This window comes from Mirounga angustirostris, unplaced genomic scaffold, assembly GCF_029215605.1.
Source record: "Mirounga angustirostris isolate CCGP_5_RB_7025 unplaced genomic scaffold, mMirAng1.0.hap1 SCAF_3, whole genome shotgun sequence".
NCBI lineage: Eukaryota > Metazoa > Chordata > Mammalia > Carnivora > Phocidae > Mirounga > Mirounga angustirostris.
This window is the reverse complement of record NW_026991711.1, coordinates 70,641,241-70,657,766: the sequence shown is the minus strand read 5'-3', so window position 1 is coordinate 70,657,766 and position 16,526 is coordinate 70,641,241. Positions and strand designations below refer to the sequence as shown.

Genomic DNA, 16,526 nt, shown 5'->3' with positions numbered 1-16,526 from the left:
TCATACTTTGCCAGAGCTCCAGGTAACTCCAATGAGCTTGATAAAATCTTTTAAAGACAGAAATCCTAGGGAAAATAAACAAAACTTAAAAAACAAACAACAACAAAAAAAACTTTACAAATGAAAGAAAGAGCACCCAACCTGTTTACCACGTAGCTGCCCAGGCTTGTTTAACATTAAAATACTATTAAAAAAAAAAAAAAGCCAAATCAGATTTCACAAACTGATCAGTGCAGCTCATAAAAAGGCAATCGTTTGGTTTGTGAATTAGCTGGCAGCCTGGCTTGTGATTTTAAGTTTTGCTACCCTGAATTATTATTATAAAGCTTTAGAACATAAGGAGAGAGAGAGGGAAAGTCTTGCCCTTAGCTTGTTCTGGGCTCTCTTGTTTGCTTCAAGCGAGTCTCTACTTAATGCCTTCAGAATTTGCTCTTGCCTTGAAGCAATAGACAAGTATGTGCTGCTCTGGTCTAAATATGGGAACAGCGAGTACAAATAGAAGATTGAAGCTTTGCTCTGAAGCTCAATGTTGCCAATGCAGAGCCTCTCCCAAGCGCTGCGAGCAGGCGGCAAGGCCCTGCAGAAGGAGAGCTCGGCTTTTAACCGGCTAACGTAATAATTCCGGGCGGTGTCTGGTGAGACTGAAGGTCATGAATCTGCTTTTGACCCTAGTACTAATGGCAATCCCATGGGAATCCCGAGAGTGGCTGAATGAGTGCTGTAATAGTACTAATAATTAATGATGACGATAATGCCCTAGGTTTCTCGTTTTAGTGCTTATCGCCCGAAGATTTCGAATCACTTCAAGACCAATTGTTTCGCCCACTACTGACCTGTAACTGATTCAGGCACAGAATATTGCCCTGTGGTCGGGAATACAGCCACCCCAAGCCTGTTTAAGCACGAACTAAAGAAAGATACCCATTGAAAATTAAAGTTTAGGGGCGCCTGGGTGGCTCAGTTGGTTAAGCGACTGCCTTCGGCTCAGGTCATGATCCTGGAGTCCCTGGATCGAGTCCCGCATCGGGCTCCCTGCTCGGCAGGGAGCCTGCTTCTCCCTCTAACCCTCCCCCCTCTTGTGCTCTTTCTCTCTCTCACTCTCTCTCTCAAATAAATAAATAAAATCTTTAAAAAAAAAAAAAAGAAAAGAAAATTAAAGTTTAAATTTTAGGTAGGCAGGTTATAATTATCCACTTGAAATGAAGCCAAGAAATGAAGCTTAATACCCTCCTTTTGTGAGAAGCAGCCAGGCAACGTTCCTAACTATAAACAGACCTCAGATTTTCATCTCGTCTAATTCAGGGTTTCTCAACTTTGGCATTATTGACATTCTGGGCTGGATAATTTTCTGTTGTGGGTAGAAGGGCTGTTTTGTGCACCATAGGTTATTTAGCACCATCCTGGGCCTCCCCCAAATGCCACACACACACACACACACACACACCCAGTAGTGACCACTGAAAACAGTTCCAGACAATGCCAAATGTGGGGAGCGGGGGTGCAAAATCGCCCTGAGTGGGCAACCATGGCTCTAACTCAAAACATTTGAGAAGAAAGTTAGAAGCTACTGAATTACCAGAACCTTTCTCATTCCTCCAGGTTGCTTGAAAGATGCCTCATGAAGGAGGGACAGTTATCTGCCTAGGGATTTTAGGATTTCAGAGAGGCTTCAATTATAAAATAGGTCTTCGATCATAACTTTGATTACAAAACTTAGATTATGAAATTAGATCCTCCCCCGACCCCGAACAACAAAAATCCAAGAAATAACACAACCCTAGACTATCAAATGCTACCCTCCCCTGGGTAGCAGGGGATCTGTCTGTGGCACGTGGCTGTGGTAGGTGGTAACAGGATATCGCTGCGACAGCTTCAATGTCCACATTGCCTACCCACCCCTCAGACTTCCTGGGGTCAGGATGCCTCTTCTTCTGGAATCCACAGTATTCGTCAAACAGAACTGAGGCCCGCATCTACCCTTTTGCATGCACTGTGATAACCCCAGTCCCTGCCTTTGACCAGGACCTGCAGCTTCTCACCCTCCCCGACGACGCGCACGAGGCCTCCCAGGACCTCAGCTGCAGGAGGCCCCCCTCACTGCCTGGTGCATGTGCCCTCCACACCCCAGACAGTGTCGCTCTCAAACTTTTTTCACCAAGCCTCCCCAAAGTTTATGTCATGGCCCCTCCCCCGCCCAGTTCACATATACACAAGTACGTTGTGTTTTTAGACTGTGTTCTGAACTAATTGTGGATTTTCAGAAAAGCTGCAGAAATCCTGCAGAGGATTTCCATATATCCTTTGCTATGGTCTGGAGGCCTGGGTCTCCCCAGAATTCCTATGTTGGAAGCCTCATGCGCAAAGTGATGGTATTAGGGGGTGCGGCCTTGGGAGGTGAGTAGGTCCTGAGAAGGGAGCCTTCATGAATGGAATTCGTGCTCTTACAAAGGAGGCTGCATGGGCGCCTGAGTGGCTCAGTTGGTTAAGCGACTGCCTTCGGCTCAGGTCATGATCCTGGAGTCCCTGGATCGAGTCCTGCATCGGGCTCCCTGCTCGGCAGGGAGTCTGCTTCTTCCTCTGACCCTCCTCCCTCTCATGCTCTCTGTCTCTCATTCTCTCTGTCTCAAATAAATAAATAAAATCTTAAAAAAAAAAAAAAAAAAAAAAAAAAAGGAGGCTGCAGATAGCTTCCTAGACCAGTCCACCCTGTGAGGACCCAGCAAGAAGACACCATCTATGACGAAGGAAGGGAGCCCTCACCAGACACAGAATCTGCCAGCACCATGATCTTGGACTTCCAACCAACAGAACTGTGAGAAATAAACTTCTGTTTATAAGCCACCCGGTCTGCGGCATTTTGTTATTGCAGCTGGAATAGAAGAAGCCATCCTCATCCAGCTTCCCCTAGTGCAATGGTCAAAGCCAGGAAACTAACACTAGTGCTCTCTACTAGTAACCAAAGACCCCAGTTTTCCACTAATGTCCCTTTTCTGTCCCAGGACCCCCATTCGGTGTCTCACATGGCATTTCGCCATTTCTCCTTAGTTTCCCGAATCTATGAGAGTTCATCAGTCTTTTCTTGACTTTCAGGACCTTGACACTTTTAAAGAGTATCGATCAGTTATATTGTCAAATGTCCCTCCACCGGAGTTTGTCTGATATTTTTTCAAGATTGCACTGAAGTTAGACGTTTTTAGCAAGAATGCCACACGAAATGATGTAGCCCCCCCCCAAAAATATATCTTTTTTAAACTGATGTATTGTTGACACCAAAATACATCTTACACAGAAGTTTCATGAAACTGTATCCTTGCTATATGTGAGATACACTCTGACATTTTCTGTTATTATTTTAAATGCTGGTTTTACAGCCATATTGCTTCCCAGCCCTCTAATGGGTGAGAAAACACTGCCCGAGGCCAACTGCATTGGTCGGCTTCTCCCTCGACCAGTTCCTTCTTGAATCTCTTTCCTTTCTTTGCCTCAGTGGCACCACACTGATGGTGGTTGTTTTTTCTCCTTCCTCTCTGACCAGCTCTTCCCTGTAAGCTTTTGGACTCTCTGTCCTCCCCTGTCTGTCAGATCACAGTGAGCTGAACCCCTCTTTCATTTCTACTGCACATAGGGGACCCCATCCCTGCTCTCCTCGCCACGGCGGGCCCTAACTTGCAGATGCTGCGAGGAGTTTGGATGTGGGTACCCTGCTTTCACACCAAACTCAACAGGACCAAAATGACCTTTACTTAGTGCTCTCCCCCTCACAAACTGAATCCCCTGTCCCACATCCTGTACCTGTCAACGGTACACATTTATCCCCCCTTATTTATACACAGGGAGCTCACAGCCCCAGCACCTGGGATGCCACCCAGTTGGCTCCTTTCTTCTCTATTTCCCAATCCAGGGGTTCCCAAACTTTAGAGAACATCAGAATCACCCACAGGGCTCGTTAAAGACTGATCACTAGGGCCCACCCCCAGAGACTCTGATTCAGTAGGTCTAGGGAGGGGCCCTAAATTTGCATTGCTAAGAGGTTCCCAGGGGAGGCTGAAACTGCTCTGAGACCAGTTGCTTCCACAGATGAATTCCAGGGGTACCACGCACTTCCTGGACTGTGGAGAACCAGCAGTGGGAATATCCACATACCCTACTTAGCCTGCAGCATCTCACCTTAAGCCACTGGTTTTCACCCTGAAATGGAAAGTCCTGTTCATTCCCTTGCCTTCCAAGGACTCACATCTCTCTCATTCTGCAGGGATTCGCTCCAGACCAGCAGCCCCCAGAAGACTTTTTTACTTCTTCAGCCTTCTTGGAGTTCTTTCTTCTGGTCCTTAGTGGGTAATCAAAGTTGATGATTAGAATTTGCCAGGTTAGTCCTTCCTTTCCCACCAGCCCGTGCATAGCCTCGGCAGAGTTGAGTTGTTATTACTTATTCTCACTGCACTTTGCTCCCTTCTTTCATTGTGACTTCTAGCACATCCAGTTTTTACCTTGCATGCCCTCCCATACACACACAGAAACCACACACACACACAGGCAAGCATGGGTTGGGGGTCGGCCTGGCTTACACACACACACACACAGGCAAGCACTGGGTTGGGGGTCGGCCTGGCTTACACACACACACACACAGGCAAGCATGGGTTGGGGGTCGGCCTGGCTTACACACACACACACACACACACACAGGCAAGCACTGGGTTGGGGGTCGGCCTGACATTGGGTACACACACACACCACACACACACACACACACACGGGCAAGCACTGGGTTGGGGGTCGGCCTGACATTGGGTACACACACACACCACACACACACGGGCAAGCACTGGGTTGGGGGTCGGCCTGACATTGGGTACACACACACACCACACACACACACACACACACACACGGGCAAGCACTGGGTTGGGGGTCGGCCTGACATTGGGTACACACACACACCACACACACACACACACACACACACGGGCAAGCACTGGGTTGGGGGTCGGCCTGGCCTGAAGCTCAGAGAGAGCCAGGACAAATGTTTCCCAGAGAGCAATCTGGCTAACCTTTGTAGGTGAACTTAAAAGAAACCTAGTGAGCGTCTGGTTGGCTCCGACGGAAGAGCATGTGACTCTTGATCTCGGGGTCGTGAGTTCAAGCCTCAAGTTGGGTCTAGAGATTACCATTAAAAATAAATAAATAAATAACTTAAAAAAAAAAAAAAGAAGCAGCAGCCTAGTGAGACTTTGCCCTCTCTTTCAAGGACGCGCTGACTGCAGAGGCCCGTTCTTGGACTGAATTGGCTCAGCAGCCCCGGGAACAGGTGTGGGGAGGCTGGCCGGCTGACGATGCCCAGAGGGGCCAGGGCAGGGAGACATTTGGTTGGGCTCCCCTTTACGTGAACATGGGTCCGTTTTTCCAAAAATCTTTTCGAAGAAGGTCCAGAGAAGAGATCGTGTTGGGTCCCTGGCAACGGAATCAACAAGGGGCTTGCCGAGGAGCCGGGTTCCGGGTTCCGGGTTCCGCGCGGCGCGGCCCCCTCCCCGCCCGCCGCCCAGGGCCCGGCGCCCGGCGTGCGCGTCCGAGGGGCTCTCGGGCACCGCACCGCCGCGTGCCGCCGGCAGGTGTCTCTCTCCTGGCTCTGCCGCCCACGGTGAACTCACCAAATGGAGGCCCCGGGAGGCGGGGGCCGGTGCACGGCCGCGCCGCCCTCTGTCTCGGCCACATTTCGCCAGATCCTCACCCTGGAACACTTGGTGGCCGCGCGGGAGCCCGAGCAGTTACCTAGCCGCGCGGCGGGGCGGGGGCCGGACACGACAAGCCTTCCCGGCCTGCGAACCCGCCCGCTCTCCTTTCTGGGGCGCTTATGGTCTGATGAGCGAGGCCGGGGGGCGGGGGAGGGTGGCACCCGGTCACCTCTGAAAGGCCCTCGGTCAGTGCGGGAGCAGGACCCTGGGGAGTTTTGTCCCATGTTTCTGCGCACCTTCCCAGAAAACGGCGGAAAAAAGGGGCTGCTGTCCTAACATCTTTTCCCTTTAGGGAAATTCAGTTTCCTAACATGTCCTGTTTTGAAAGAGGCCCATTTATTGGGTAATGTCAGAAGCCCGGTGGGTGCAAGTGGGACCAGTAGCCATCACTTTCTTTTTTTAAAAATTTTAAATGTTTATATTTTTACTTATTTAAAAATTGTTCATTGACCATCGATGGGGTGCTGGGCACCGTATGGGGAGATTCAGTGGTGAGCAAGGACGCAGACCCTGTGCCCTCACTACCCAGCTCATCAAAGAAATGTTTTCAGGGGACAAGAGGTACATGGTGTCCATTACTTGAGAATCCAAAACAATGTGGAGGAAGAAAACCACGCTGTCATACCAAAATAGGCAAATCTGTGCCACTGGTTAGAAGGAGGTTAATGCAGACATGCATTCCTTTGGACCTTTTCACTTCATTTAATAGTAACAAAAAAACCTTTCCTGAGGGCTGACTTTGGCGCTAGGGCTGGGCTAAGTGCTGGGGATACAACGGTCACAAGCGGCATCCCTGTCCTTCAGGAACTGCTCAGCCCCCTGTGCAGTGGGCCAGTAAAGCATAAAGAACAATCGTAGTGCATCTCCCACCCTGGGGCCCACCCTGGTTAGCTGTCTTGATTCCACTGACTTACTCTGTCAGGCACCAGAGGCTCTAGGAAAGAGAGGCCCAGCCAGCAGCCCTGGGAGGGACCCAAAAGCCAGCCTGAACAACGTAGAGTCCCATAGGAAAACCACCACCAAGTGCTGACGCCCAGGGAGGAACATCCCCAGGACGCAGGAATAGAAGCATCCCAATTTCTCACCTTGGGTCTGCTCTGGCTTCATTAACCCCATTTCTGGACAAATTCATTTCCGGGGAAGTTGCTAAGAGCCAGCGTCACACATCCATATCCCACCCTTGCCTTCTCACGAAACTAGGTTCTACAGTCTGGCTGACATTGGGAGAGAAAGAAGTTTTCACCCCTGTGTCTGCCTTTATGTAGCTCAGTAGTTGTTGTTTTAAGGTGCTTAAATTACGTTTGGGCTTTTTTTGTTTGCTTTTTGAAATAAGTTTTGCAAATTTAGAATTTCAGGAACGACTTTTTCTTTTTAGGTTAACAGAACACTAGCCGTGGGGTTCCAACCTCAGACATTTACAGACAGCAGAAATCTCATCACGCAGCCAGAGAAACGGTCACAGATTCCCATGACACACTTTCAAGCTCTATCTCTGTTCTTGGCCTGCTTCAGGACTGTGGGAGTAAGTCAGAGCTGGAGATATTAACTGGAAGGCGCCTGGAGTCCCTCCACACTGATATTTTGTCCCTTTTTCCCCAAGTGAGAAACACAGAGTCCTCTGCAAGCCCTGTTATGGTTTTTTTGTTTGTTTTAATTTATAAAAATACATAGATCTCTATGCTCAGTGTTCTCTGAGCTCTGTGTTAAACATTTAGTGCTATTTTCCAAAAGAAAACTTTTGCCTCATTGAAAAAGCATCCCAAGGTCTTGTTTACTCTTTGTCTGTCTGTCCATACCAGGATAATTCCTGACTACCTAAATTGCCCTAGTAGTCACAATAGGATAATTCATTTCCTTTCTCAGCTGTTGAGTGCTAAAATCATTCTCCTTGGGACAGACGCCATGTCTTATCTAGAAAGATACTGAGAAAGCAACATTTGTGATTATTTATAAGGCTCGTGAGCACACTGGGCATGTGAATAAGAAAAATTAGGTACATTTTGATCATTCTTGGGATGCTGTCAGAGAATACAGAATGACACACAATTGGCACGAGATCTTTCTCCTCTAAATCTCACATATTCCAAACCACGTTTCAGAAAATGGGCATCGTTTCTACAAATCGAATCCCATTATCACATTCAAAACATTGAAAATGTGTTCACATAGGAAAACTATTTCAGTAGACCAAATTCAGAAATGTTTCAACAAGAAAGAGGTGGCCTAACCTGTGATGATCTCATAAAATTTGGAATAGAAAAAAAATCTTAGGTATCACTGAATTCAAGTCCCACACAATGCCTCTGACAAGTGACTTCCTCACACTTGAGGAAACATGCCCTGTGGTGGGGAGGTTCCTAGTGGCCCACCCTTTCCAGTTCTTAGAAATCTTTCTTTATATTGAGCCCGAGAGTCCCAAAGCACCTTGCCTTGAGCGCCCACTCATCATTCTAGCCTGGCCATGGGGGTGGGAGAGGTCTCTTCCACAAAATAGCTCCTTCAGTGTTTGACAGAGCTCTCAGAGGCCTGCCCTACTGTGGGTTTACAGTATGGCTTTTGAGTTCATCAAAATGTGCTCATCGAGAACCTAAGGTGTATCAGGAGCAAGGGATGGATCAGAGGAGCAAACAAAACCCCAGCCCTCCTGGGACTTACATTCTATTGATGAAGACAGAAAATAAACCGTTAAGTAAATTGGTAACATAATGTTAGGTACTGATAAATATGCTGGAGGAAAAGCAAGGTAAAGTGACTGGGAAATGGGAGTGTTTCTTTAGGTTGGGAGGTAAGGGAGGTCAATGAGGAAGTGACTTGAGCAAAGACGTTTGAGGGGATGAGCCATGTGAATACGTGGGCGGGGAGAGCAAAGATCCTGCAAGGATAAATGCTTGATGTTTGAGAAATATCAAGGAGGCAGGCCACGCTGAAATGGAGAAGGGGAGAGAAGTCAGAAGAGAGGGTTAAGAGGTAGCCAGGGGTCATGTGGCCTCAGAGGTCTAGGGCCACACTTTGCAGTGTTGAGAGCAGGGACATGACATCATTTCAAGAGCCTTTCCATATTAGTTGCTGTCTTCTCTACATATTCTAGCTGGTCAAAGGCTCCATAAAAGATAGTCACCCAGAATTGCCTCCAATATTCCAGGAGAGGCCTAACTTGCAGAGTAGAGTCGGACCATCCTCTCCTTTATTCTGGACATAATATTTCTATTAGTAAAATCCAAGGCCTCTCATGTGGCATTTTAAGAAGTCATTTATTTTTTTTCTTTTGCATATTGTACTCTTAAACCACACTCCCCACCCAAATTTCTTCTCCACCCTCATCTTCCTTTTCCCTGGACTAACATCTACTGTTATCATGGAGCTTCAGGAAATAGCCTAGATGCCAAGTGGTGGCCTACTCATAACAAAATCTTTAGAGGTACATTTTTGCATTTGCCTTATCCTGGTTTCATTTAAACATGCCAGGTTCCAAACATCCTGGCCTTGTTCGGATGATTTTTAGATGCATAACTGTGGGATAATTCCCTATTAAATTCTATCTTTTTTTTTTTTTTTAAGATTTTATTTATTTATTTGACAGAGAGAGAGAGGGAACACAAACAGGGGGAGTGGGAGAGGGAGAAGCAGGCTTCCCACAGAGCAGGGAGCCTGATGCGGGGCTCGATCCCAGGACCCTGGATCATGACCTGAGCTGAAGGCAGACGCTTAACGGCCGAGCCACCCAGGCGCCCCTTAAATTCTATCTTATTAGACTTGACACATTGTTCCAATCTTTGAAAATATTTTTGGACCCCGGCTCTAGCATCTTAAAGTATAAGCTATTCTCCCATATTTGTCACCATCAGATTTCTTCAGGATATCACTTACAACAATATTGTACTGAGTGAGGCAGAAGGTAGATTCCTGGGGCAAGTCACTAGTGACCTCCATCAAAACTGAAATGGATCCATTTCAAGACTTTTGGGAAGTGATTGTTCAACCAGCTACAAATCAATCGAATTTGCCCTACACCTACCCTCCAACTCTCCATGAATCGACAAGGACACTATAAAAGATTTTTGTCTAATGCCAGGCTGAAATTTACATGCATTGCCTTGACCCTCCAGCCCAACCATGCTGTCAAACAAAGAAATGAAACTCTACTTACACCTCACAGTTCATGTTTTCTTTGGCACCTCTCTTTTACCAATTCTGGACTTTTCCTCCTGGTCTAAGGCTCAACTAACATCAGTCGCTGGCCACAACTAGAAGCTTGCCTTCTCCTTTTTTACTGTAACTGTACAATACAATTTCATCTTCCTAAATGTATTATACATGTAACTGAAAAGTTGTGAATCAATTGTGATAATGTGAATCAAATTTTAAGTATACAATGAACTGTTCATTCAATCAATAAGGTTATTGATCACTCCCTCTGTAAGTCCAGTATAGTATTTCCAAAATGAAAAACCTTTCTGTAATGCAAGTATGATGCTTTCTAATGTAGATTTCTGTTTACCTACACTGAATTTTCTCAAAACATATCATACTTTTAAACACCATAATAACAGACTAGGGCCGCTGTAACTTGAATCACCAGTAAATCTAATACCTGTCAAATGACGTCCTCCTGCCAGGAAACTCTTCAACCTCAAGTCTTCAGACTCCGGAAAATAAATAGTATTTTTTTTTAAATTGGTAGTTTATGTGAATATTAACAAAAGCAGTTTCCATCTGGTTTTACATTGATCCTGAATTTTCGAGTCATCATTGTTTCTCCTTCGCAAACTAGATCCCAGATCTCCATGAGGACAGGGATCCATGTTTGTCTTACTATCTTCCCAGAAGAAGGTGCTATACCTGAAGCATGTATGCCAGGAGCTCAGTAAATATTTTTTGAACAGATAAAATGAGAAATGAATGTATGTGTAAAAAATGATACCTCATCTATTCATAAAGTGATTTTAGTTTTGCCTGGGATCAAATGTAGCCATGATCACTGCCTTCTAGAAAGAAACTTTTGGGGCAAAAAATCATCATCTCAGATGCATAAATAATAGTAATATTCTTGATGAGCAGTTCTCAAACATTTGGTCTCAGAATCCCTTTACACTCTTAAAAAAATTGTTGAGAATCTGAGTTTTTTACTTATCTAGAATATATCCACAATGCTTAACATATTAGACATTAAAACAAAAATTAAATATTTTCTAATTCATTTAAAATAATAGCAATAAACCCATAATACACTAACATAATTAATGTTTTGTGAAAATAAATTTCTAAAACAAAAATAAATTAGTGAGAAGAGTGACATTGTTTTAAATATTTGCTAATCTCTTGAATGTCTGGCTTAGTAGAAGACAGTTGGGTTTGTCTATCTGCTTCTATATTCTGTCTGTGGTAATATTACATGACATGTAGCTTCTAGAAAACTCCACAGGGCACTCATGACAGAATGGGAGTGAAAAAGGCAAGCAATGCCTCAGCATTATGAAAATAGTTTTGATCTGTGGACCCCCAGAAACGGTTTTGAGGACCACAATGGCCCTGGACTATATTTTGAGAACTATTCTAGAGATTTACATGTTTAAATAATAACAGCGATTTAATTCATAACATTCTCTTCTTTGCCTTGAATATTAGAAAGTTCAGAACCAGGTTTACTAATCAGTTCAGGCCAGGAATTATAGCCTCTCCATCTTCTGTCACTCTGTTCAACTGCAAGCTGTTTGCTACATGCCTTTTACTTCTTTTTTAGTGTTAATGGCTTTTGGTCATATTTCTTCTGTTTTTTTTTGTTTTTTTTTTTTTAAGATTTTATTTATTTTATTTGACACAGAGAGAGAGACAGCAAGAGAGGAAACACAAGCAGGGGGAGTGGGAGAGGGAGAAGCAGGCTTCCCATTGAGCAGGGAGCCCGATGTGGGGTTCGATCCCAGGACCCTGGGACCATGACCTGAGCCGAAGGCAGATGCTTAACTGACTGAGCCACCCAGGCGCCCCTTCTTCTGTGTTTTTATTAGAAGCTTCTTCTAATCCTTTTTGGAAATAGGTTGGGTTTCTAAACACATATGTATGTGTGCATATATATCTCTCAATACGCACAAGTTTAAAATTGCACTTTTTAAAAAAATTATTTATTTGAGTGAGAGAGCACGAAGGTGGGGAGGGGGAGAGGGAGGGAGAAGCAGACACCCCGCTGAGTGGGAAGCCTGACATGGGGCTCAATCCCAGAATCCCAGGATCATGACCTGAGCCAAAGGCAGACACTTAACCAACTGAGCCACCCAGGCATCCCTAAAATTGCACTTTTATCTCATGTTCTTATCTAGCTAGCTGGCACATGTCAACGGGATGAAGATATATATGGTAGTCACATAAAAGATTAAGATGTTTGTTTGATGGGCTTTCTTAATAGAGCCCAGAGGATAGGAGTTGAGTTGCCAGGAAAACTGCTATCTAAAAAGATACAGCTCTATGATAGACAATTTATCACTCAAGAAATTAGGCTCCAGTGTCTGAATTATACCTTGAAACTCCCACCTGCACCATACCACTTTTTCTATATCAATAACTAATCTGACTGAAGCCTCGGATCGTCACACTTTAAAAATGTCTGCCCACCGCACTTCATTCTTCTGTCTGGAAGGGCTTGCCCCTCAGCCATCCAGGAGGTAGGGCACCCTACCTGTGGCCACCTTGATTGGATCAGGTTGTGCACCTGACCCGGGCTGGGCCAATCACACTTCTCTCCTGGGCCAACCAGTCACCTGTGGCTAATCTCTTCCATGGAGAAATCATCTTCAGCCCGGCTGGCTGCCCACAGAGAGGAAAGGAAAGCGGACTGCGGAAGCAGAGACGAAAGCTGGAGAAGGAGTCCGGCCTGGGTTCCTAGTAGCCATCTGTCCTTGAACTTCAGGAGATACTGCTGCATCCACACATTTCCCTTACTGCCTAACCCCGCTCGAGCTGATCACTGGCAACCAAGGTCTTAACCTTGTCTCAACCAGGGTCTTGACTAAGGCAAAGAGAGAACCAGAACCATCTGTGATGTTGTGTTTTTTTTTCTCTACAGCCAGTTCCCATAAAGGATCCTGGAGAGCACTGTAGGCCCTCAATACGCATTTACTCTCTGAGGGCTCTCATCAGGCAAAAACATCTTTCCATTCGAGGCCACGTAGATTAGGAAATCGCATTTCCTCCAGCTTTCCATCCCCAGAGGGTAAATGTACACATGACTGGAGTTGGCAATTGACTCTGTGGGTTAGTATTTGCTGAGGGCACACACCCAGGGACTTGAATGGCAGAAATCCCCAGGTACCAGGGAGAAGACTGGCAATTACGCTTCCAGTCACCTGCCTGTTCCCCGCGCCTCCAAATCAGCACGCCCCAGAGTGCTGACCCTCCGCGACCGGCAGCACGACCCACTTTTAACCGTGCCAGTTTTTAGCAGCTGGAAGCAATCAACGGGGAGGGAGGTGAAGATCCCGGAGCACTGATTTCTCCTGAACCGTTTTTCAAAAGTCATTTGATACCGTGCGACTAGGGGGACGGCAAGGACGCAACGCGACAGCCGTGGAAAGCCAGCGACTCTGTGATGGCGGGTTGGTCCACACGCGTCCCTGGGCCTCAGGTTTTGCGGCTGCGGGATGCGGAGATAGAGCTAGATGGTCTTTAACATGCCTTGCATCTTCAACTTTCTACAATCTTTGTGAGCTGGAAAGATTTACACAGAACTTCATCTTGATTTTATTGCTTGTAGTTCATCTTCTTGTGACAGAGCCGGCAGCAGCGTGTGCGTGTGGAAGTCAGTGGCTCTCTGTCTCTGGGATGATTTAGGAGGTGCTGAAAGCCCAGGGTACCTCCCTCACTGTTCTGCCGCTGGGAAGGCCTGAAGCTCCCTGGCCCCAGAGCCAGACCTGGGATCCAAGCATTGTTTGTAGATGCTCTCAGTCAAATGGCAAACACTTGCCCATTGTTTCTCCCCACACAGTCGCCTGGACTTGCCTCTGGATTCCCTAGGAATGATCCCAGGAATGGTATCCAGCAGGGGCACAACTGCCAGGAGAGGTCTGGGGCCCAGGGCATCCCGACGGCTGCCGGGCCGGGCCGGGAGAGTCTGCAGGGCGGCCCACCAAGGGCCAGCTGAACAACCGAGTCTCAGTCAACTGCCTTTGCCCAGGGAGGTGGCCTGCCAGCTTCGGGGCGCTGCCCTAGGCTTTGCTTCGTTTTGACTTGCCTGATTCTCTGCCCCTCCTCAGGGTGCCCTGCGGGAAGGCGGAGGTTCTCCGACCACGTTCCAGGGCTCCGTCCTCAATACTAGAACAGCAGGAAATGAGGCCCCTGTAGGAGGAGGAGGTCCTCGGAGGCAGCCTCCGCTTCACCTTCCACCACGTAGTCTGTGGTGATAAAAAGATTAGGGATAGTTGGCCACCCTGGAGAAAATGGCCCGATCCTGTGGCAGAGCAGCTGCCTGGGACCAGGGGCCCCTTCCGTAGCAGGGATTTGTGACTCCTCGTAGAAGTGGACAGTGGCACCATTTTCCCTCTTCACTCTGTTGTCGGCCTAAGGAGCCGCAGGCCTACGGCCTCACACGCACCACCAAAAACAAGGCTTGGGGGTCAGGTCGTCTGTAGTAGGCCTCCTTTTGGTGGCTTCGGTTCTTAACCTATAAAAATGGAGAAAGGATAACCAGGAGGATAACTTCCCAGCGCTCCTATGGGGGATTTATTTATCAATATGGGTGGCTGTACGAGGTTTAGAAATAAATGGACCATCAGATGGCACCCTGAGGTATTATTCCACGACACAGCCTTTTAAACACCAATTCCCTCCGCACTCCTTTAGCACATGTGTAGAACATTATATTTAAGAAACAGTCGTCCCACTGACTTTCTAGAGGGCTGGGCTTGTCAAAACTATCTCATTTTTGGGTGAGGATTAGGGTGTGTTCTGGTGACGTATGAGCGTATAGCTATCAACTAGTAATGAAAATACAACGGAAGCAAAAAACATCCTTCGTGGTATCTTGAAACCTTCTGAAAAACAAACAAAAGAAACATCAGAGGAGCCTAACAGAAACAGGTGTGTTTTATATTTGGGGGGATAAACAGGAAGGGAACACACATACATGCTGAACCACAAATATCCCATCACCCTTACCACCAAGCAAGCTTCACCTTAGTCTCCAGAGTAAGTCACCCCGTTGCATACCACAGGAACAGAGAATCCCAGTTTTTCCCAAGGTGTTTTTCATAGTCCAGCTGAAATTTCTGGATGTGTTGCAAGGGCCCCATTAAACCCTCAAGTCTGGGGTACCTGGGTGGCTCAGTCCTTAAGTGTCTGCCTTTGGCTCAGGTCATGATCCCAGTGTCCTGGGATCAAGCCCCGTATCCGGCTCCCTGCTCCACGGGAAGCCTGCTTCTCCCTCTCCCACTCCCCCTGCTTGTGTTCCCTCTCTCGCTGTGTCTCCTCCCTCTGTCAAATAAATAAATAAAATCTTAAAAAAAAAAACAAAAAACCCTCAAGTTTAACATGCTTTGTTCGTCTCCCCATCCTACTGTTTATTTCCTTTGTAGGAGATTGGGAATTTAGGGGATAGTTAAAAATCCTATTGGATAGTCCAGTAATTTTGCAGTGGGATACCAGCCTAGGGCCCAAGGAATTTCCCTAATGAGCCAAAAGGAGATTTGGGTTAACTAGAGACAATAGCTCCCTAAGTATCCACTTTGGAGAGGGTCTAGGAATTCAGAGATTCCTGCTAATGATAGGCCTCAGGAACATTCTGGGGGGTAAAGATGCCCTGATTATGTCCCTTGTGAAACACAGTCTGGAAGAACTGTAAGCTCGCACCTACCTGCAAATCTACCTGACTGCCCTCCAAACCAATCTGTGTTCAAGCTGAACCTGAAGCTGTCTTAGACCAGCAAATACTAAGTCAGGTTTTGGTTTTGGAGTCAGACAGATGTAGGTTTGAGTCTTGGGTCTGCCACTAAGAGCTGTGTGGTCATGGCCAAATCACTTAGCCTACCCGGGCCTCAGTGTCCTAGTGTGCAAACTAGGAATAAAAGAGACCCACGGCATCTACTGAACTTGATGGGGACGGGAGGGTGTGGGAAACAAGACTGTGTGGCCATCGTTGCTGGCAATGGAAATACACTGTCTCTCCGTGGGATTCTGCTGTCCCGGCCACCTTACCTTTACATCTACCTACGCCCCCACCCACCCACCCACCCACCCCGTGCTGGCGTCCAAATAGGAACCTCCACTCCAAAGGAGCCCATCTAGCAGATCACCAGCACCACCTTACTCCCCTGTTTTCTTGCCTCCCCTGGCCTCTCTCCCTCTCAGTCTCCCTTTGAGCCCTCATTTCCCTCTCTAACAAAAAGTACCGCTGCGTTTTTATCTGTGCTAAACTTCAAGAGCAGAATCATCTTAAACCGAGAAGAAAAGCGGAGGGCGCCGCCCCTGGGACTGGGACCACCCACCCCGATATAAGCTCGGCGCTTTCTGGGCGCAGACGCCAAGGGGAGCCGAAACGCCGCCCGGGGCTCTAGGACACTCCTGCGGTGGAGGTGCCAGGAAACTTTCTCATCTGAGTTCTTGACGGACGGCCTCGAGACCACATTCAGCCCAAATCTGTGTTTGCCCCAAATGAGGGAGGCGCCCGCTGCCCTGGGGGCCTGGGAAGAGGGGAGGAGAAGGGGTGGGAGGAGGTGGGAAATGAGGCGGGAGGTGAGAGGAGGTAGGGGAGAGGCGGAAGGGTGGATGATGGTAGGAGAAGATGGGAGGGGGAGAAGTGAGGGAAGGAGT

The 16,526-nt window shown here is 47.3% G+C and overlaps 1 long non-coding RNA gene across 1 annotated transcript in view; it reads right to left on the bottom strand.

Annotated features, from left to right (window-relative positions):
• Positions 1–5,946, bottom strand: part of LOC123839617 (uncharacterized) — a 51,990-nt gene extending 46,044 nt beyond the window's left edge. The window contains exons 1-3 of the long non-coding RNA XR_010410057.1: positions 5,649–5,946; positions 5,052–5,157; positions 4,168–4,327 (exon numbers count right to left, since the gene is read on the bottom strand). This is a non-coding gene — a long non-coding RNA (uncharacterized LOC123839617). The remainder of the gene's footprint in view (positions 1–4,167; positions 4,328–5,051; positions 5,158–5,648) is intronic.
• Between the last annotated feature and the right edge of the window lie 10,580 nt (positions 5,947–16,526).